This window comes from Cupressus sempervirens, chromosome 4 (assembly GCF_028749045.1).
Source record: "Cupressus sempervirens isolate cs-2001-9-10 chromosome 4, ASM2874904v1, whole genome shotgun sequence".
Taxonomy (NCBI): domain Eukaryota; kingdom Viridiplantae; phylum Streptophyta; class Pinopsida; order Cupressales; family Cupressaceae; genus Cupressus; species Cupressus sempervirens.
Window position 1 is genome coordinate 353,511,133 of NC_143121.1, and position 23,582 is coordinate 353,534,714.

Consider the following 23,582-nt stretch of genomic DNA (forward strand, 5'->3'; position numbering starts at 1 on the left):
CATTGTAACCTTTAATAGGGTTAATTCCTTGTAGAGATCACTTTAGAAGAGTGAAAATTGGTAGCATTTTATTGGTGGTTTTTCACAAATTGGCATTCCACATAAAATTCTTGTGTCAAATTGTGTGAATTATTTTGTGGTATTTCATGTTTATATTTTTGCAAAGTTTTTCGACTTACGATAGTAATATACTATCATTTAAGATATCGAATGATTAATGAATGTACATGTATTTGTTAAGTAGGGAATGTGAAGGATCATGTTCAACCAAACTATGCTCTTAAGTGGCAATAGAAAATTAGCAAATCAAGGTTATGTCTACTTGATGTGCAATTTTCCACTTGTTATCAACTTTATATCAAAAAGTTGAGACAAAATAATCTCTAGAAAATTGAATTTGGTTTCTAAAGTACTAGGGCTTATCTGAAAAATATAAAAAATTGATTATTCAAAATTTTGAATTTTAATGCAATAGTACAAAAATTTTACGACAAAAATAAGTAGATGTATGTCTGAACACCCTAATCTAAATCAAATGATAACATTTATTAAAAAAATTCTACATAGACAAAATACACTCATGCTTAGATGTGACACATATTTTTCTTTATTTTTATTCTAAATAAATAAATAATTATTAATTTTCTACTTTAATATTTTGGAATAAAAAGGTCTTGTGTCTAACCACCTTAACTAATTCAAAACTCTGCAAAATTTATTTTTTCCTTTTTTTCTTATATTAGAAGAAGTGTAAGAATTTTTCTTAGGCTAGAATTCACCCAAGACTAAGGAACTCAAACACAAGAACAATAGTAGACCAATATAGAGAGAGTATGATCAGAAATATATTTGTTCAATATGCCATATATGCCATATCAAGAGTACATTAGGAGTGTCTATATATAAAGGCCTTTGGAGAGCTTCTAGAATGTATAGTAGCCAGCAACATGATAAGTCATACAACTAGGCACATGTCCACCGGATATCGATTATCCCTCATTAAGTACTGAAATAAGCGCGATGATATGAGGATAAGCCTACAATGGTCTAGCATGCAAATCACTGGTGTCGATAATATGTGCTAAATTAGGAGTGCGAATAACTGTGTTGTCAACATGACAACTTAGTGAATGATGCAAACTCCAGTGTTGTAGACACTATGTGCTGAATTAGAGTTGCATACTTCTACATTGTCAACATGACAACTTGTGAGAGTACACAAACTCCTAAGTGTCTCAGCTAAATAAATAATAAAATAATACAAAATAATTAAATAATGCATTAACCTAAGTAAACTTAAGTAAGTGTAAATAGTAAATACTTATTTACACCAACACCCCCCCTTAAGTGCAATTTAGGGGAATGCCCTTAAGCTTACGAAATCTAGGATGTAGTGTATAATAAGTTCCAGCTAGGAGGCCATGTTAGGTACCCATGTAGATAATGAAAATGCAATATCTCATAAAGCAGAGGAAGAGGGAAAACCTCATGGGAAAAACCCTCCCCTAAAAAGAAAGATGAATAAGGATACACGAATGGATTGAGTAATCAAGAACCCCCTATGACGAAATACATCCAAAATATACATAAGAGAATGATGAGAAGAGGAAGAGAGATAGGATAGGCTCCCCCCCCAAAAAAAAAGGAAGAAAAAAAAAGAAAAGAAGAAGAAGAAGAATGCCAAACAATGACTACTCCAAAGAAGAAGTTGACCCAAGACTACAGAATGGTGTTCCTCCCCTTAGAAAGAAATAATGCCAAGGGTATAAATGAGATGCTTCTGCTATGTGTGGAAAGAATCTTATGGATGAGTGATGTCTCTAAAACCTACTTAACCATCTTAAGAATGTATCTCAAAGAATTTTCTAACTGCTCAACTGATGAAGAAGCCCTCTGCAACTCTTGATCATAAGTATCCACAATCACTTCAATCGGTAAGGATCGATCATGTAGAGAATGAATAAGAGAGTCAAATGGAGCCTTCGTGACAATTGAAGAAGGTGCTACATCAAGAAGAAGAGGCAGATCATCAATTTTATCCCCCAAATCTATCACTAAAGCTGGACTCTAAAGACTGGATGTACCTTGCTATGCTAGACCTATCACTATGGCAATGTATGCATGTGCACTAAACTAATGTACTGACCTCTCATTGGAATTATCGATAGAACCCCACGTGTCTGAATCTATTGAAGCACTATCATTGGTGTCACTATCAATTTCCACATGGTATGATGTGCAGAGAGGAGTAGAGGACAAACTTGGTTAACTTTCCTCAAAATATACATCCTTCTACATAAATATCTAATGTGTCTAGGGATCTAGAAGTCTGTATTCCTTCGCACTATCCTCATAACCAATGAAAGTACAAGGCTAAGGTGACTGTGCCTTACATTCACTAGAAGATGCCCTTGCCCATATAGGATAATTGAAGACTTTGAAGTGTGTCACAATAGGTTTTTTGCCGCACCATGCTTCAAAAGGAGTCTTGCCATCTAAGGCTAGATGAGAAGAATGATTAAGAATGTGCATGACACTTGAGATTGCTTCGACTTCAAGTGATGGATCTAGACACTTGGCCTTTATCATGCACCTTGCCATAGACATAAGAGTTTGGATCCTCAATGTTGCAACATCTATCTTATGCGGACTAAATGCTAGCAGAGTCTGAATGTCAATTCCCTTGAGTCTACAAAAGTCTATATGTCTTCTATTCACATACATGCTTCCATTATCCATTCTTATAAATTTAATGGTTTTCCTAGATTTCTATTCTACATGAGTTTTGAAGGCTAGAAACTTATCCAACACTTCATTCTTGTTAGGAAGAAAGTAGACCCAAGTATATCATGAAAATTCATCAATGAAAGTCAGTATGTAGTGACCCTAGCTGAATGCAAAAGGATCGGCTAATACCATGTGAGCCATCTATAGAACACCTAGTGCTCTTGAAGACTTCCCTCTCTATAACTTTCCCTCTAAATGCATATCCATTGAATTTGTTGAACATTCACTTTGGGAAAAGTTGATTTGAGGTAGACCTTTGACCATTTTGTTTGTGCAAAGTTACTAAAGGTAGCAGAAGGCAAGCTGACCATACCGCTCATACCATAATTGTATGTTTGAATTTGATTGAGAAAACAAGGCCTTTGAAGCAGACTGTCATGTCCCCTTTTCAAATAATTAAAAATAATAATCTTTGCTAAGGCAGGCAGGCCCAAAAAGGTGATAATCTTTGGAAGCTAATGGACTAATAAATGAAAATTATTATTAAAATATGTTTTATTAACCCCTTGGACATGAGTTAGGGTTATGCCCTCTTTTAAGGGGTTTGGAGGCATTTTGGGCTGATTTCATAACTTGATTTTTGCGCATTGCTTTGTTATTCTTCAGAGGCTGCCAAACTTGTGGAGAAGGAGACCCAAGAATGGGAGTTTTTAGTTTTATAGGAAGGCTAAGGATGGGAGTTTGAAGCCATTCCATGTGTGTGCTCATGCAGAGTTTGCCTTTGTGCTGAACAGTGCAGATTTGTGAGTTTTTGGGTGTGTTTTTTGAAAGAGTTTGGTGTTTCCAGTTGAGTATTTCATATCAGTTTGGGTTGCTGCTGTATTTCAGACTTTTAGATATTAAAATAGATCTAAATATATGTATTTTTTCATGATTATACTTATTTGATAGATTATTAGTGTTTTTGTTTTGTTTTCAGGCTATTCTATGTTGTTTTTGGGAGCCCGATGAGCATTGTTTTATCCTCCATTTGGGAGTTGTTGTGTAAATGTTATACAGATTTGGAAATGTCATTTTGTAGGCTTTTATGCTGCTGAAATTTCTATAAAAAATTTCCACTTTCAGATTTATTAATAATATGTGAAGCTGTGAAGTTTTTGGCACTATTTCCGGCATACCCGATTTGGGGTTTATTGAGCAATTGGTGGATCTTTGAAAGATTGGTTGTTTGATCTTAAAGATCTGATTAGAGGCTTGAAATATCATGTAAATTAAGAAAAGGGACATTTCAATGGTATCAGAGCTATGATCTTGCCAGCCTAAGGGTTTGTATAAGTTTGCATATCAGTTTTGACAACTACCCAAATCTTGCATGTCAAAATTTATGGTTGCATGCTACTTCTAATCATTTGCATGTTAGTTCTTGGTGAATTTTTTGGTTGCATGTTGCTTCTAATTAGTTGCATGTCAAAATATATGGTTGCATGCTACTTCTAATCATTTGCATGTTAGTTCTTGGTGAATTTGGTGGTTGCATGTTGCTTCTAATCAGCTACATGTCAAAATCTATGGTTGCATGCTACTGCTAATCAATTGCATGTTAGTTCTTGGTGTTTGAAGAAGTTATAACCTATTGGGGTTACACTCTACTTTATCCAGAATGGATAGGTATAGTACAGAGTCTCAAAGGACATGATCTTGGACAATTCATATCCAGAGTTAGAACAGTAGAAAGGATGGTTATTTAGACATTCGAGATAAACTTAGGAAAATAAGCCATGACATGTCTGAACAGTTGGTTGAGCACCACCGTATAATGAATGACATGTTGTCCAACCTAGCTAAGGTGGATAAGTTGATTGGATTTCTATTTGGCAGATTTTCTCACAGAACAAATGACATAATTACCAAGAACTTGCATGAGGATTTTGAGAAACTAGCTTATAGCCAGGCCGAGGTCTCAGATTCTACTCTGCCACAGGAGGTAGTGAGAAAGGATATTACGCAGGTTGATAGTAATGGTCAACTTGATACTCAAATTGAGACAATTGTATATAGGTCGTCAAAGGGTGATGTCACAGGTATTCAGGATGGTATAGTTACAATAGGTAGTGACTACAACGTAGTGGGTTCAGATGATGATTATGAGGATGTTTTTGTGCATGATGGTGAGATACCTAGTAGAGATGAGCAGACACTTAGCATTCATGACTTTGCTAAGAAAGAGTACTAGGCACAGTTAGATGCTTTGACACATGAGGTTGAGGCTGGTAGTACTTCACATGATTTGTCTAGCCGACTGAAAGTGGACAAAGACAGTATTGTGACTTCATTATCTCATCATGACAGGTATGTGGAGTTAGTTGGTATTGGCCATATTACTCAGGTGAGGAGTTTTCTTGAGTTACTAGCTGATTCTAGTTTACACATATGGACTCGAGATTGTTATATTGGCATTTGGGATTCAGTTGACTGGAGATCTTTAACACTTTTTGGTAGCAGTGTTTGTTTGGGTGCTATCATGGATTTGATTAGCAGATTACATGGCATTGTCTTTTCTTGTGCCAACAGCTTGTCTGATGCTGGTATTGGTTTTTATACACCGGTGTTGGGCTTTGTTCATATATCCAGTTGACCATACTTGCTAGAATGTGTTGATGATCTTTCATATTTGGCAGTGTGTACATATGAGTCCTAGGATCATATTGGCATTGATGACATTTAGGAGCATGCAGTGGGTAGTTTTGAAGACTTAGTTTCCTTGGCAATTTCTTTTGGTATAGAGGAGTTAGACATCAGTGCTACAATTTTTGATACTCCATATGTTGATATGACCTTTGGATTTGATTCACAAGATATGGATGGTAATACTCTAGAGACTAGTAACTTTGAGGATACTCCTTTAGATAGTGCATCAGAAGAGGTTTGTAGGAGACAATCTAGCCAGTGCCATCATGTCTCTAATCAGTTGAGAGTTAGTGAGCGAGACATTGCTATTGCTTGCCAGCATTTTGATATTGATCGTTAGTTGTTAGTAGTTTATGGATGGGGTTCTCCTACTAGTGATGAGTAGGGAAGCAGTTATCTTTCCTTGACAGAGTTCCACTCTTTATGGGAGGCTATCCAGATTCTGAGATAGGATTATATGCAGTTGGTAGCCGATAGAGATTATCTTATGGAGTGGGGCAGTATAGCATATGATGCATTTTTGGCCAAGGAAGATGAGGTGAGTGAGTTTACTCAGTAGCTTGAAGTGACTTCTGAGATTCTTGAGAGTACACAATTGGCTTTCAAGGAGTCATAGTTTCATTTGGCTAAGGTGACCATGGAGTTAGAGCAACTACAGTCTTTACCAGATTCTATACAGTCACAAGCTATGGTGTCTACTGATCCGAGGATGTCCATGGTCGAGATTTTCAAAGACAGTGGAGATGGAGATGCATCCATCCTTGATACTAACATTGGAATATCGGGTTTTTCCCCACTAGAGTTAGGTTTAGTTGAGTTGGGTGCTACAACAGATTGTTGTGGTATGCCTGACATAGTGGTGACCTCTAGTACTAATGGCATGAAGACTAGAGATGATGTATCAAAGATCATGTTTGATGTTGGTGAGTTAACAGTTGGCATGGTTCCTGTTAGTAATACTACTCCCTTGGCGATGTCTTTAGAGGTAGTAGTCAGTTCCAACTTGGTTAGTGATCAATTGCAGTTAGTTACATCTAGATTGCAGTCTGAGTCATTGACTGAGATTGGCACATTCTATCGACATTACATTGTGAGGTATGCTCATCAAATCACCTTTGATTACCATGTTGATGAGATGATGATACAAAGATGTACTTTGGTTCCTAGTGCTTATCATCAGTTATGGGTTAGTTTGATACCTCGAGATGAGAGTTGTGATGGGCATGACATGGCGATAGGTCCCGCAGTTGACAGCTTGATAATACATGACTTAGAGTAGGAGTTTTGGAGTGATGCTTCAGTTGGTGTTGTTATTGATTCTACTACTTTGGCTATGAAATCTCCTGAGTTAGCTAGTGATCAGTCACAGTGGGTTGTATCACTTGTTCATGGTGAGCTATTGACTGAAGTTGGTTTTTTTTATCAACATTATATTGCAGGGTATGTACATCAGTTAGCATTTGATCCTTGTGCTGAGGAGTTGATGGCAGAAAAACTTGGTTTGGGTTCCATTTCATGTTGTTTATCTTGTGATGGCTTTTCACCATCAGGGGTGCATGGGAGTTATGGTTATGAGATAGTGGCTAGTGATTTATAGAGTTGTGTTGACTGTAGGAGTTGTACAGTGTGTGGATTCTCCATACTTGGTACAGTTTCATTCGGGAGCATTCACCATTGTTGCAGAGTTGGATTGTACATTCCATATAGGCTAGTGGGATGCATTGATGGTATTTACTATGTTGGCAATTTGATTTGTCCACTTTACTTGAGTTTTGATGTTCTAAGAGTTTATGTCTCGTGGGTTTCTGACTGTGGAAGTTGTGACTTCGGAGTTTGGTTGAGCAGTAATTGTCAGTTTGATTATGGATTCCTCTTGGTTATATTGCAGAGGATATTGCAGGAGCCTATGTTAATTGAAAATAGTATAGTTCATGACTAAATTTGGGATCCACATGGATTTATTGGTCTATTGTTCAACCATTGCTTGAGGACAAGCAATATTTGGAAGGGGAGGACTTGTCATGTCCCCTTTTCAAATAATTAAAAATAATAATCTTTGCTAAGGTAGGTAGGCCCAAAAAGGTGAAGTTTCAAAAAAAATGGGATAATCTTTGGAAACTAATGGTCTAATAAATGAAAATTATTATTATAATATGTTTTATTAACCCCTCTTGGACGTGAGTTAGGGTTATGCCCTCTTTTAAGGGGCTTGGAGGCATTTTGGGCTTATTCTAGAACTTGATTTTTGTGCATTGCTTTGTTGTTCTTCAGAGGCTGCCAAACCTGTGGAGAAGGAGACTCAAGAATGGGAGTTTGTAGGTTTCTTGGAAGGCTAAGGACAGGATTTTGAAGCTATTCCATGTGCATACTCATGGAGAGTTTGCCTTTGTGCTAAACAGTGCAGATTTGTGAGTTTTCGGGTGTGTTTTATGTAAGAGTTTGGTGTTTCCAGTTGAGTATTTCATGTCAGTTTGGATTGCTGCTGTATTTAAGACTTTTAGATGTTAAAATAGAGCTGAATATATTTATTTAGTCATGATTATACTTCTGTGATATATTATTAGTGTTTTTGTGGTGTTTCCGGGCTATTCTATGTTGTTTTCGGGAGCCCGATGAGCATTGTTTTATCCTCCGTTTGGGAGCTGTTGTGTAAATGTTATACAGATCTAGAAATGTCATTTTTTAGGCTTTTATGTTGCTTAAATTTCTATAAAAAATTTCCACTGTCAGATTTATTAATAATATGTGAAGCTGTGAAGTTTTTTGCACTATTTCTGGCATACCCGATTTGGGGTTTATTGAGAAATTGGTGGATCTTTGAAAGATTGGTTGTTTGATCTTAAAGATTTGATTAGAGGCTTGAAATATCATATAAATTTAGAAAAGGGAAATTTCGGAGACTTGGGAAAAAAATGGGAGAAAGAGTACAACCCTTTGTTATGATTCACTTTCCCCACTGCAACCAATGTGTCATCTTTAAGACTATGCACCTTGGTTGAGTCTAGAAGGAACTCAACTCTATGTCCATCTCTAAGGTGAGTGATTTGGTAGATTTATAGGAGATATGAACTTAGGTTTGGAACATAGAGAGCATCTTGAAACTCTCCATTGTCCATCTCCACATTTCCTTTCCTTTCAACTTCCATTTTAGTATCATCTCCCATTAAGATGTGTAATACCTTTGACTAATTCATTGAAGAAAAATCCTCCTTTGAGGAATCCATGTGATAAGAGGCACCTAAGTCAAATATGCATTCCTTTGAAGAATTTGAATTAGCCATGAGTGCTTTCCCTTTGCCCTTTGAAAATGAGGAAGACCCTTTCTCCTTGTAAGCATTAGGCAATGGAACATTGTGTTTCCTCATGATGTTGGTCAACTCATCAATCTTCTTGAGATAACACTCATGCTCTTCATGACCCAATTTCTTCCAATAAGCATACTTTTTCTTCTCCTTATTTTTGTTCCCCTTCTTGTTGGAATTTGAGGAAGACTTTCCTTGTTGATTGGATTATGGTGTTGTCTTTTCTACATCCTCTAATTTGTTCTTCCACTTCTTCTTACCCATTCCTTTATTTGAAGATTGTCTAGTTGAGTTTTGAGAACCCATATTTTTGGCCACCAATGCTTTTGACTGAGGCGATTTGAGAATCTCCATTGATTTCAACTTCTTTTCTTCAGTATCCAATAGATCAGCATATTCATCAAAAGTGGCTTTCTTATAGGTAGACCCTAAGGTTATCTTAGAGGTGTTAAAAGAAGACACAAATATGGAATACTCTAATCATAGCTTGTTATGTATGAGATAGATCAATCTGTCATCATTGATAGAACTCCCACAATTAGTAAGATTTTTCCTTAGTTCATTCACCTTGATGATGAAATCTTGTATTGAATCATATGACTTAGGATCTAAGGAGACAAGCTAGTCTTCAATTTTAATAACATCATCTTCAAACACTTTACCATATAGGCTTTTGAGGGTATCCTAAGCTTCCTTTGATGTAGAACACTTCTTGATTTGATACATGATCTTATCATCAACCCCCAAACATATATAACCTAGGGCTTTCCTATCCATTGCTACCAAAGTTGAAATATCACTTGCTAATACCTTATCACCTACTGGTTTAGGAAGAGTACCATCTACATATTGTGAAACTCCATTATGCATTAAGTGATATGAAATTTTAATGGACCATGTAGCATAGTTATTTGGAGTTAATTTTGGAAACTTAAGGTTTCCCATAATGCAAAAAATGAAAGAAAAGTGCCACTTTTTGACTAAATCAAGAAAACCCCAAAAATAGATGCTTTGGGCACTTTATCAGTAGTGTGATTACAATGGGCCACTTACCAGTTTTGGCCTTTGTGGACTTTTGATTTTTCTTGTTACAATCTCTTAATGGATTACAAATCTAGAACTTTACAATGTGTTATAATTTTGAAGCAATACAAAGCAAAGAATGACGCTATTTTTGAAAGTGATACTTTTGTCAAAACAACCCTAGAATCTGAGAGTAGATCTAGAAAGTAGATGAAAAATAACGCATTTTTGAAAAAACCCAAACCTGCTTTAGACTCTAGATGTGCCCGAATCGAGCATTTGAAGTTGCAAAATGCAAGATTATGTAAGTACAGTTGCCAAAAAATGAAAATGTTGACAAATCCATGTACCAAAACCAAAAATGAGCTACACCACTTAAAAATTATGAAATTCTATGCAATTTCAAAAAAATTGCACATGATTTAGATTCCAGATGTCCAGGTTATGGCCTCCTAAAGTCAAATTGCAAAATCAAAAAAAAATCTAGAGAGTGGTTGCATCAGCAAAAGAGGGGGTTAAATTTGACGGTCATATGACCATTGTAGCAATTCTAAATTGCCCTCGAATGATGGTCAAATGGACATCAAATTTAGGCTAGTGAAATGATGATGTCAACAACTCCAAGGCCTTGTGATGATGTCATATGTACAGATGATGGTGCTAGTGTATGAAATTATACATCCATACTATATGGACTATATAGACAAGGGAAGCAAAAACATGGCATGTCTACAAACTCAAAGTACAATCTACCATGTATTGACATGTGGATTGCTGAGTGCCCAATACTGACTATACAATTTACCTGCATATCACTAATTTGGACTTTGATTGCGACTAATGACAAGGCATGTGATCGTGCTTTTCATACTACTAGCATGGCATATAGTCACTATATGACTATGCTAATTTGGTTGTCACGTGGAGTGTGAGGTGGAAGATGTGCTATGTACTGCTCAATACTGAGTAGGATAACAACTATATTAATAGTGTGGGTGATTATCTCCATGTGTCCTCCATGTATTTTCTCATGTGTACATAGTGATTGATGAGACCTTAGCCACATACATAGAACACAGTTGATGCCAAAAATAATTTTAGCAAGCTAGATTTTGTTTTATGGCCTACCAAACTTATTGGGAATTATACCACATTATGTGGGAGAGTGCTCAAATGTGCAGGGGGTATGTCAAGATTTGGTAGGTACAATTTTTCACTCTGTACTCTATGAAGAAGATGCTCTACCTACCTAATTTAAATACTAATATTCCCTACAAAATAATAAACCTCTAAAATTGCAGAGCCAAGATCTGATAGCCCGGTTCTACAAAAAGAATTTCTTTGACTGGGAAAAATAATCTCAAAAATTTCCTGAAAATGAAATTCAAAAAACATGTAGAGATTAAAATAATTTAGTTCAGATCTGAAAAATTAATTAAATATATCTAAAAATGATCATACTCAAACAACAAATCAGGGCCTTTGGGTTTCAATTTGCAATTTTTTTTTGCCTCAAGATCAAATTTCACCCATCATAGGCATAGTTATAGTTGATCTTGATTGAATCAACACTCTGGATGTAATAGCAAGGTCAAATCTAGCTCTAGAAGCTCCCAATTTCTATAAATTCTCTGAATTTGGGTTGAGGTGCTAAAGCATAAATGATCTCAAACAGCTATGTGTAGAGAATCTACCTCAACTCTAATACCATGTAATAATTTGGCTTAGGCTAGAATTCACCCAAGACCAAGAAAATCAAATAGAAGCACAATAGTAGACCGATTGAGAGAGAGAGAAAGAGTATGATTAGAATGATGATATATTCATTTAATATGCCATATAAGCCATATCAAAAGTACATTAGGAGTGCTTGTATATAAAGGCCTCTTGAGAGCTTCTAGAATGCATAGAAGTCAACAACATGATAATTCATACAACTAGGCACATGTCTACTAGATATGGGTTATCCTCCATTAAGCACAAAAATAAGTATGATGATGTGAGGATAAGCCTACAATGGTATAGCATGCAAACAAGTGATGTAGACAACATATGCTGAATTAGGAGTGCAAATGACTATGTTGCCAACATGATAAGTCAGTGAATGATGCAAACTCTAGTGTTGTAGACACCATGTGCTGATTAGAGTTGCATACTTTTGTGTTGTCAACATGACAACTCATGAGAGTAGAAAAACTCCTAATAGTATCACCTAAATAAATAATAAAGTGATGAAAAATAATTAAATAATTCATTAACCTAAGTAAACTTAATTAAGTGTAAATAGTAAATACTTATTTACACCAACAAGAAGCATATAATGTAATGCATCTTTTGGATTTCAAAAATGTTGTACTATTTGAGACTTATAGTTGTTTTTCAAGTAGTGTTTCAATCAACTCTTTTATATGTAACTCTATTAGAAAATAACTAATAATTACTTACTCAATTCATAATTTAACAAAGCTTACATTTATGGAAAGATAAGATCATTCTTAAGAAACTCTTTTCATTTCATCAAATTTTGGTGAAAACAAATTTTTTGGCTACATGTTTGAAGTAAAAAATTCATAAAAATAGGTTGAAAACTCATTTTGAAGATGTTTTTAAAGTTTACCATATTGGGTTCATATCAAAAGATATAGTAGGCCTTATAAAGGTATTAGTTGTTTTCGTTTAGTATTAGGATGGGTGGGAAAAAAGTTGGAATAGATTTTCAAATGCTTTGAGGCATTTCAAGACTACATACTTTTTAGATTGTTGCTTCTTGGCACACCATGATCCTAGACATACTTAGTACTAAATTTTTTTATCTATACATTTAGACCATTGGTAACTGATTCACCACCCTCTTAGTTATTCTAAAGCATTCCAACAATTATGCCATTTTCCAATGCAACATTAGGTCTTGTGTGAATCACATACTAAATTTTCCCAATCAGTGATCTATAAGAACTTTGATTTACCTCATTTGAATCATCATCCTTTGATAGGCTATGTCCCATAGAGATAGTTGTACCAAATGGTTTGGTATCTTCCATTTCAAATTTTTTTAATAATTCCTTGATGCAGTTTTATTGAGTGATAATTAACCCATCCTTCATCTGACTCGCTTATAGACCCACAAAGAATTTGATTTCACCAAGCATAGGCATTGCAAGTTCCTTCCTCATTTCTTTAGAGAATGATTTACATAAATTATCATGTCCTATGAATAACATATAATCTAATTTTAGTTTCTTCAAGAAATATATTGTTTTCAAGTCCTTTCTTGAAATAAAAATTTCTCTTATTATTTGTCTTCTCAAAACCAATATTTACTTCACATCCATGAATTATTTTATACCATTCTCTAGGAGCTTTCTTTAAACCATATAGGGAATTATGAAGTTTACATTCCATGTCTCTTTGGCTTGGATCAATGAATCCTTTAGGATAATCATGTAGAATTCTTCCTCCAAGACTCCATTCAAGAAAGATGATTTACCATCCATCTGATATATTTTGAGTCCCTTTTGTGTTGCATATGCAACTAGAAGTAATATGACTCTTTAAGTATTATAACAAGGGAAAATGTTTCCCCATAATTAGTACCTTCCTCTTGAGCATAACCTTGGCAGACAAGTCTTGCCTTATTTCTTGTCACTTTAACTTTCTCATTCAATTTATTTCTAAATATCCATTTTCTACCAATTATATTTTTATCCTTGGGTCGAGGAACAAAAGAATAGGTTTTATTATTTTATATTTTCTCAATCTCTTCATTCATTGCTTCTATCCAACTTTCATCCTCTAAAGAATCTTTTACAGATCTAGGTTCAAATTCACTAAGTAAACATATACCTTTAAGTTTTTTCCTTATTTAGATGCCTTCCTACTCTCCTCCAATTATTTGATCAGCTGCATGATGCCTCTTGATATATTTTGTGACCCTTGGATCTTTCCTTCTTTCCTTAGAGCTTGGCTCTTCATGATCTTCCTCCTTTTCCTTAGATTCCTCTAGAAAATCTAGTTGTAACTTAGGTGGTACTACATATAACTAAAGTTGCACTACCTAGAGCTGCAACTCAGGTTTCACTAACTATGACTTGGGCTGAATCGTGAGTGTGTTGGTAGATGTACCCAGTTTCTTATTTGCTTCAGCCTTTTGAGGTAAGGTTTGAGGTTCTTCATTGTATACAAACCTAATGTAATTTTTAGGCTCTTTGCTGCTCTGTTCTTCACTTCTTTCTAAAAACTCATCAATTTTTAGACATCCATAAATGTTTTATAGTTTTTTCCATATGTCTAATTCAAACTAGTAGAGAGAGGAAACTATATAAGGGTAAGTTGTGGTGCCAAAAGGGGGTATAAGTGGACACCTTTTTTCTAAAATCAACAATTTCTAAACTTCAACAAGAATTTGAAGATAGTTATGCTCAAAATTTTAAGATATGACAAAAAAAAGAAAGTAGTAGTCCTTTGACTAATTTTTTTCAAAATGGTTTAGTTTTAGGTCCTCAAAAAAGGGTACCATAGAACATTGTACTGTTCATTCTAAAAAAACCATAACACAACACAAAGTGTGCCTCCAAAAAATTTTAACTTTAAAAAAAATTCTTTAATCACTTTAGTCAAAAGTTACCTAACACTATGTAGTCTATCCCATATTTTTTAGGTAATTTTATAATGTGTATTATTTTTAATGAATTTTTTAATTAGACACATCCCAAAAACATGAAATATCTATGTGCTCCCCCTAGAAATGATTGAAAAATAATCTAAAATCAAAACTTCTTTTTTTCAAAGTGTGTGGAATGGAGTCTAGCTTCTAAAAAACTAAGTTGTTACAAAATGTGATGATTGAGTTAAAATCTACAACCCAATTAGTATATTTTGGTCTTTGACAAAAAATGGACATACCTTCAAAATAAATTATGGTTGAAAGGCTTGAAATAGCTCAAATAAAAAATAAATTATATGGTTATATAGCTAACACAAAGACCTACAATGTCATGTAACTTGATTTTATCGATTCTCAACCATGAGGAAACTTGAAGGAGAGCACATAAGAAAAATCAATAATTTTTTTTATGCTTACAGAAAAACAAATCTCAGACCAATTTATAGACTCCAAACCTTTGGGTTGGATCCCCAAGGTAAAACCAAGCCTTAGGCTTGGTAGAATGAAAAGCTTTAAATAGTGTGTACACCCTATAGCTGGTGCACACTATAATGTGCACACACTATTTAAATCCTTTTAAAATTCGAGTCTTAATAGTGTGTGTGCACTTTAGTGTGTACATGATTTAGTGCACATGCACTATTAAGACCTAAATAGTGCATAGAGAGGGAAGGAGAGAGCTAGAGTGAGAGAAAGAGAGAGAAAGAGCAAAGGGGGGATCAGAGTGTTTGTGTGAGAGAGAGAAAGTAGGGGATCAAAGAGTGGAGAGAGATTATGGGATGGGATAGAGAGGAAGCATGTGAGAGAGTGTAGGGGCGGCAGGTAAAGAGTTCAGGATCTGAGAGAGAGATTGAGAGTAGGGGATGGGAAAGAGAGCATAGGCGGTGGGAGAGGGAGAGGGAGAGGGAGAGTAAGAGAGAGAGGAGGATGGGAGTGTTTGTGTGAGAGAGAGTAGGGGATGGGAGAGGGGAGAGACAGACAAAGAGGGGGGATAGGAGTGTGTGTGTGTGTGTATGAAAGAGAGAGTAATGAATGGGAGATGGCAGAGAGAGTAGCCGGAGAGAGAGAGAGATTAGGGTATAGGAGAGAGAGAGAGTAGGTAGTGGGAGAGGAAGTGGAAGATGGAGAGAGAGACGGGGGAAGGAAGTGTGTGTAAGAGAGAGAGTAGGGAATGGGAGAGTGTGTGAGAGAGTGAGAGAGAGTAGGGGTGGTAGAGGGAGAGTAGGAGATGGGAGAGAGAGTGGGAGTAGGGGATGGGAGAGAGAGTAGGTGGTAGGAGAGGGAGTGGGAGAGAGAGGGGGGATGGGAGTATGTGAGAGAGATCTAGAGAGTACAGGATGGGAGAGGAGGGAGAGAGAGAGGGGGGGATGGGAGTGTGTGTGTCTATGTGTCCGTGTGAAAGAGAGAGAGTAAGGGATCAGAGAGGGGAGAGAGAGTAGCCTGGGAGAGAGATAGTAGGGGATGAGAGGGAGGGAGTGAGAGAGAGACAGTAGGTGGTCGGAGAGAGAGGGGGGATCAGAGTGTGTGTAAAAGAGAGAGAGTAGAGGGTGGCAAAGAGAGTATGGGATGGGAGAGAGAGTGAGAGTAGGGGATGTGAGAGAGTGTGAAAGTGAGAGAGAGAGTGGGCATGGAAGAGAGAGTACATGATAGGAGAGAAAGAGTAAGAGTAGGGAATGAGATAGAGAGTAGGTAGTGGGAGAGGGAGAGCAAGAGATAGAGAGAGGAGGATGAGAGTGTCTAAGTGAGAGAGAGAGAGAGAGTAGGGGATGGGAGAGGAGAGAGAGAGGGGGGATGGGAGTGTGTGTGTGTGTGTGTGTGTGAAAGAGAGAGAGTAGGGGATAGGAGAGGGGAGAGAGAGAGTAGCCCAAAATAGAGAGAGTAGGGGATGAGAGAGATGGAGTAAGCAATGGGAGAGGGAGTAGGAGAGGGAGATAGAGAGGGGGGATGGGAGTATGTGTAGGAGAGAGAGTAGGGGATGGGAGAGAGAGTGAGAGTGTGAGAGAGTAGGGGTGGTAGAGGGAGAGAGTACAAGATGAGAGAGAGTGAGAGTAGGGGAAGCAAGAGAGAGTAGAGAGTGTGAGTGAGAGAGAGAAAGAGAGAGAGTAGGGGATGGGAGAGAGAGAGTAGGCGGTGGGAGAGGGAGAGTGAATGAGAGAGAGTAGGGGATGGGAGAGGAGAGAGAGAAAGAGATGGGGTGGAAGTGTGTGTGTTTGAAGAGAGAGACTAGGGGATGAGAAAGGAGAGAGAAAGAGAAAGACATGGGTGATGGGAGTGTGTGTGTGTGAAAAATAGAGTCGAGGATGGGAGAGGGGAGAGAGAGTAGCCTAAGAAAGAGAGTAGGGGATGTGATAGACAATAGGTAGTGGAAGAGGGAGAGAGAGATGGGGGGAAGGGAGTGTGTATAAGAGATAGTAGGGAATAGGAGAGAGTGTGAGAATGTGAGAGAGAGTAGGGGTGGCAGAGAGAGAGTAGGATATGGGAGAGAGAGAGTAGGTAGTGGGAGAGCAAGTGGGAGAGGTAGAGCAAGAGATAGAGAGGAGGATGAGAGTGTGTGAGTGAGAGAAAGAGAGTAGAGGATGGGAGAGGAGAGAGAGCAAGAGGGGGGATGGGAGTGTGTGTGTGTGTGTGTGAAATAGAGAGAGTAGGAGATGGGAGAGGGGAGAGACAATAGGGGATGGGAGAGATAGAGTAAGTGGTGGGAAAGGGAGTGGGTGGAGAGAGATAGGTCAGGGATGGGAGTGTGTTTAAGAGAGAGAGAGAGGAGGGGATATGAGAGAGTGTGAGAGAGTAGGGGGTGAAAGAGAGAGTGTACAAGATGGGAGAGAGAAAGTAAGAGTAGGGGATGGGAGAGAGAGAGTAGAGAGGGAGAGAGTGAGAGTGAAAGAGAGAAAGAGAGAGAGTGGGGGATGGGAGAGAGAGAGTAGGCAGTGGGAGAGGGAGTGGGAGAGGAAGAGTGAGTGAGACAGAGAGTAGGGGATGGGAGAGGAGAGAGAGAGAAACAGAAGGGGTGGGAGTGTGTGTGTGTGTGTATAAGGGAGAGTAGGGGATGGGAGAGGGGGGGAGAGAGAGAGAGAGAGAGAGAGTAGCCTAAGAGAGAGTAGGGGATGGGATAGAGAGTAGGTGGAGGGAGAGAGCATGGGAGAGGGAGAGAGAGGGGGGATGGGAGTGTGTGTAAGAGAGAGAGTAGGGGATGGGAGAAGGTGTGAGAGTGTGAGATATAGTACAGGTGGTAGAGAGAGTAGGGATGGGAGAGAGAGAGTGAGAGTAGGAGAGAGAGTATGTAGTGGGAGAGGGAGTGCGAGAGGGAGAGAGAGGGGAGGATGAGAGTGTGTGTGACAAATCTAGAGAGTAGGGGATAGGAGAGGAGATAGAGAGGGGAGATGGGAGTATGTGTGTGTCTGTGTGTGAAATACAGAGAGAGTAGGGGATGTGTGAGAGAGAGAGAGAGAGAGAGTGAGTGAGAGAGAGAGGTGGTAAGAGAGGGAGAGGGAGAGGGAGAGAGAGAAGGGGATGGGAGTGTGTGTATGAGAGAGAGTAGTGGATGGGAGAGAGTGAGAGAGAGAGAGAGTAGGTGGTGGTAGAGGGAGAGAGTATGGGATGGGAGAGAGAGAGTGAGAGTATAGAATGGGAGAGAGAGTAGGTAGTGGGAGAGGGAGAGTGAGAGAGAGAGGAGGATGAGAGTGTGTGAGTGTGAGAGAGTAGGAGATGGGAGAGGGGAGAGAGAGAGGGGGCTGGGAGTGTGTGTAATAGAGAGAGTAGGGGATGGGAGAGAGAGAGTGAGAGTGAGTAGGTAGTGTGGGAGGGAGTGGGAGAGTGATAGAGTGAGAGAGAGAGAGAGAGAGTAGGTAGTGAGAGACGATGTGTGAGAGGGAGAGTGAGAGAGAGTAGGGGATGAGAGAGTGAGTGAGAGAGAGTAGGCGATGGGAGAGGGAGTGGGAGAGGAAGAGTGAGAGAGGGGGGATGGGAGTGTGTGTGAGAGAGAGTAGGGGATGGGAGAATGAGAGTTAGAGTGGAGGATGGAAGAGATAGTGAGAGAGAGTAGGCAGTGGGAGAGGGAGAGATAGAGAGTGAGAAAGAGAGAGATAGAGAGAGAGTAGGGGATGGGAGAGAGATTGAGAGAGGAAGAGTAGGTAGTTGGAGAGGGAGAGCAAGAGAGAGTAGTGGATGAGAGAAACAAAGTTAGAGAAAGTAGGTGGTGGGAGAGGGTGTGGGAGAGGGAGTGTGAGAGACAGAGTAGGGGGTGAGAGAGAGTAGGCAATTGGAGAGGGAGTGGGAGAGGGAGATAGATAGATATATAGAGAGGGAGAGAGAGTAGGTAAGAGAGGGAGTGGGAGAGGGAGAGAAAGAGAGAGAGAGTAGGTAGTGGGAGAGGGGGAATGGGAGTGTGTGTCTATGAGAGAGAGAGTAGGTAGTTGGAGACGAAAAAGAGAGTAGGGGATGGGAGAGAGAGAGAGTAGGCTATGGGGGAGGGAGAGAGAGAGAGAGAGAGAGAGAGAGAGAGAGAGAGAGAGTAGGGGATGGGACAAAGTAAGCAATGGGAGAGGGAGTGGGAGAGGGAGAGTGATAGGGGGATATGGGAGTGTGTGTGTGTGTGTGTGTGTGTGTGTGTGAGAGAGAGAGAGAGAGAGAGAGAGAGAGATAGAGAGAGAGAGAGAGAGAGAGAGAAGAGAGAGAGAGAGGGAGTAGGGGATAAGAGAGAGCCAGAGAGAGGGAGAGAAAGTAGGGGATGGGACAGAGTAAGAGAGAGAGGAGGTGGTAGGAGATGGAGTGGGAGAGGGAGATAGATAGATAGAGAGTAGCCATAGAGAGACAGAGAGTAGGGGATGGGAGAGGAAAGAGGGAGCAAGAGAGAGTAAGGAATGGGAGAGGAGAGAGGGTGAGAGATTAGGGGATGGGAGAGAGAGTAGGTGATGGGAGAGGGAAAGAAAGAGAGTATGGGTTAGGAGAGGAGAGAGTGTGAGAGAGAGTTGGGGATGGGAGAGGAGAGAGAGTGAGAGAGAGTAGGTGGTTTGAGAGGGAGTAGGAGAGGGAAATTGAGAGAGTAGGGGATGTAGGAGTAGAGAGAGAGAGTGAGAGAGAGTAGGGGATGGGAGAAGACAGAGAGTGAGAGAGAGAGAGTAGGGAGAGTGAGAGAGTAGGAGATGGAGGATGGTGAGATAGGGAGAGATTATTTTTCAAAAAGTTCATATGCACCATAGTGCATACATGTTTTATAGTGTGTATGTGCTATAGTGTGTATGCACTATACGAAAACACCGAAAAAATGGTCATAAGGAAAGTTTGGGTCCTTGTTGATTTATATTCTGCTTTTTGTCTATTGCATATTCTATTGTTCTGATAAAAAACATAGGTTTCAAGATGTTACAAGTTAGAAAACACTATTTGAAGGCCTTTTGAACATTCTTTCATTCTATTTGAAGCTAACAAACACCGAATCCAATCATTAGATACGATATTTGAAGGCTTTTTGAATATTCTTTCTATAGAAAAGGTTAGTGCAATCCTTTTTAAATATTCTTTATTGTTATATAGAGACAAATTTGATTATAATTTTACATGTTGTTTAATATATATTGAATTCATTGAAATTTGTATGTTTGAATGAATTGTTATTTGGAAATAGTTAGAAATTTGGCAAGTTGTTTAATATATATTGTGTATTCATTAAACTAATTGTAAATTTTATATGTATTTGAATGATTTGTAATTTACAAATTGTAAGTAATTCAGATGTTTAAATAACTTGACATATAGAAATCATCATCATGCCAAAGAAGAAACCAAAAACTCAAACAATGAAAGAGAGGGAGAGAGATTTGGAAATTAAAAGAGATAAAATGAATCTACTATGTGAACAAAGAAAATTGCAAAGCAATAATGAAGAATTGACTTTCAAAGAGGAACAAGAATCACTAATACAAAGAAACAAAAGGGATGAATTGGAAAGACAAAGAGAATGAATGGGATTGTTATGCTCAAGAAGACAATTGAATTGTGAAGCTACAACATCTTCCAATGTTGGTGTCATATCATCATCTTATGTTGAAGAGATGCTAATTTGTAGATCTGATGATGTACACACTCCATCATGTCATGTTGAAGGCACAACATAAACATATCAAGTAGGTTCTATTCCATCTTTTGTATCTTATTTCCAAGGCACATCATCTTTGGTTCAAGGTACACAAAGCACTCAACCTTAAGTTGATGTTCAAAATGTTGAGGGAATGGAAGAGATTATAACACCTTCTAGAATTTTTTTTTAGAAGACCAAAATATTTGATTGATATTGATACTAATATTTTGAAATCAATGCCTAACAAGGTTAGTAAGTGTACTTGTTAAAGTAAAGTTAATCTTATGTGGAGATTATTCTTTTAAGAATTAATTATTATGGGTCAATGCCAATTATTTCTTGAAATAATGAGGAATTTTAAATTTAGGCCTATCATGAAGATTCTTGGGCTAAGAATGATGGATGATTTAAATAAAAAAAGCATTGTAAAGAATGTAATGAGTGTTTATGAAAAAGTGGGTTCTAAATCATGCACCACAAATAGTAATATGACAAGATGAATACTTACATTGACAATAGTAAGTACCCAGATGCAGAAAGCTCGACTCAAAAGAAAGACAAGAAAAACATTAAAAATTGGTAGAGGCACTCTAAGGAGAGTCATGCTAAGGCATGAGAGATTGGAAGATCCAAAAAAAAAAAAGAGTTATGGACATTCAATGGTAGAGTACTGTGAAAGGATAAATAAATTAGCGAAGCTTTGAAATCATTGATTGAAGATTTTTGAAAAAATAAAACACATGCTTCCCCTAATCAAAGAGATGTTGTAAGAAGCAGGATTGGTAGCCAAAGTTGCAACCCACATGTGAAACATTTTTTGGACTCAATTCAAACACAATTTTTTGCAAAATTTATTGATATGTATCCTCAAATTTGAATAAGTCAAAGATTTTTTGAGATGGGTAAACCTTTTTATGTGAAGATAAATCACACATGCACAACTTGTTGTTGTAGGATACTGTTAGAAAGGTTAATCTTTCCTTGGATGTATTAATTGGGATATTCCAAGGATCCTTAAATGTAGTTTGTCCTATTGTAAACATGTGGAGGAAATGTCATTGTTTGTCCTTTATTCCACATGTAAGCACAACTCTTTTTTATTCCTTTATTTAGTTTATCCTCCTTAAGAGGATTGTGACACTTTGCACACACCTATTATGAATGTGGCATTCATAGAAATGGGAGTTACAAATGCAACTCCTTTCTCATCTCTATATAAGAGATGCTCCTCCTTCTTTCTTCTTCACTCTTATCACTTTGATGTTATTGTATTGAGCTATTTTGCTCCAACACTCTCTTTCTCTCTTCTCTAGGCATTTGCCTTCATTCATAATACTCACAAAGGGTTTTCTTTGCTTTCCCCTTATAAATCCTTGTCTCCATTGTTGAACCATCTTGGTGTATGCTCTTGGATTTTTCTTATCTTATGGTAACATTTTTTCACACTTAACTTACTTGGATTGTTTCTCGTTCCTTGCTCAATCTTATCATTTCTTACAGATACATATTGAATTTTCTAACCATTTTTTTGTTTTTAGGCATATATGTGTGCTTTTGAATTTTAAGTTAGTTTTGTAGAATTGTGACATGAATGAGCCACTTGGATCTTCAAAGGAATTCATATCCAACATTTTATGTGAAATGGGGGACAACCAACAATTTTACAAGACACCATGCTTGGATGGTACATGCTTATTTTGTGGTTCTTTGCAACTTTTATCAACTTGTGAACATATGGATAGTACACATGTAATTGGAAATGAAATAGTAAATTATGGAAAATATAAGATAGTGACATATGCTCTAAAAGATGGGAAATAGGGTAAAAGATGTGATTTAGTCATTGAAAAGATTTTAGTGTATGAATTCATGAAGAGTTTTCATGAAAATATTATTTACAAGTATGCAAGGCATACACATAAAGCTCGATGGTAGGATTTGTAGTTCAATTTGTGCAAGGATATGTTTCTACTAGATACCATTTTTTCAGTTGTAGACTTCATAGAGCACTACACACTACAACCACAAAATTAAGTGCAAGCAAAGTATTATACTTCTCAATAGGTTTCTATATTAGTTCAGATAACATTCATGCATTCACCTACAAGTATAGTGGATGATAGGAAGATTTTGAGATTAACATTTTTACATTAGTGATGATCAATCATATTCTATGAAGTTTGTACATGGTTATTTTTAACTATTTTATGGAGATTTGACTAATAGGGGTATACAATATCATCAACACATTATTTGGTCAGACAATTGCATATCTCAATTCAAGAATGCACAAATGTTCTATTGGTTGAGCAAGATGCACAGGTTGTCTAGAATTCAATATATGTGGAATTTCATAGAGGCTGGTCATGCAAAGGGAAAGCACGATGGTGCGAGTGCATGCATCAAAAGAGCCTTAGCTTGTGAAGAACCAAAGTAAAAGGATGGAGAAATATTAACAAATGAAAAATCTATCATCCAATAGTAAAATGCTACAATGGGTCTAGGTAAGGAAGGTGAGTCTACGGTTTGTAGATTTTTTTGGTTGATAGATAATACTAACATTGCACCATATTAAGATTGTTGCATACTAACAGGATCAAGTGAGTTGCACTCATTTAGAAGCTTTGATGCAGGTTCATGGAGTATCCACACATGAAAAATACCATGCTGTTGTCCATCATGTGTAGAGGAAAATTGGGATGAATGTTAGTTGATTGAATGGGTGAAATGGGATATATGGGTTTTGGACCCAATGGACACCTATCATCCCTCACAAGCATTGGAAATGGTAGAGATGTATTCTACATTAACTTTGACTACTTGTTAGATCTAGTTCAACCTGGTAATATATATATTTATATATCTTTTTAATTTCAATATGTAGCTTTATAACTTTTACCTAAGTATTTTTCTAAATTAATGACCACGTTTTGTACATTTATCACTATTGGCCATGTTTTTGTTGTTATTGCACCTGAAGATAATGACAAAGGAACAAATTATTATCTGTATCGTTGTGTCCAATGCAAACAAAAATAAGATCACTTAGTTATAGATGGTGAAGGTTTAGAGTACCATATTTGTGTGGTGGTTGTGATCAGCA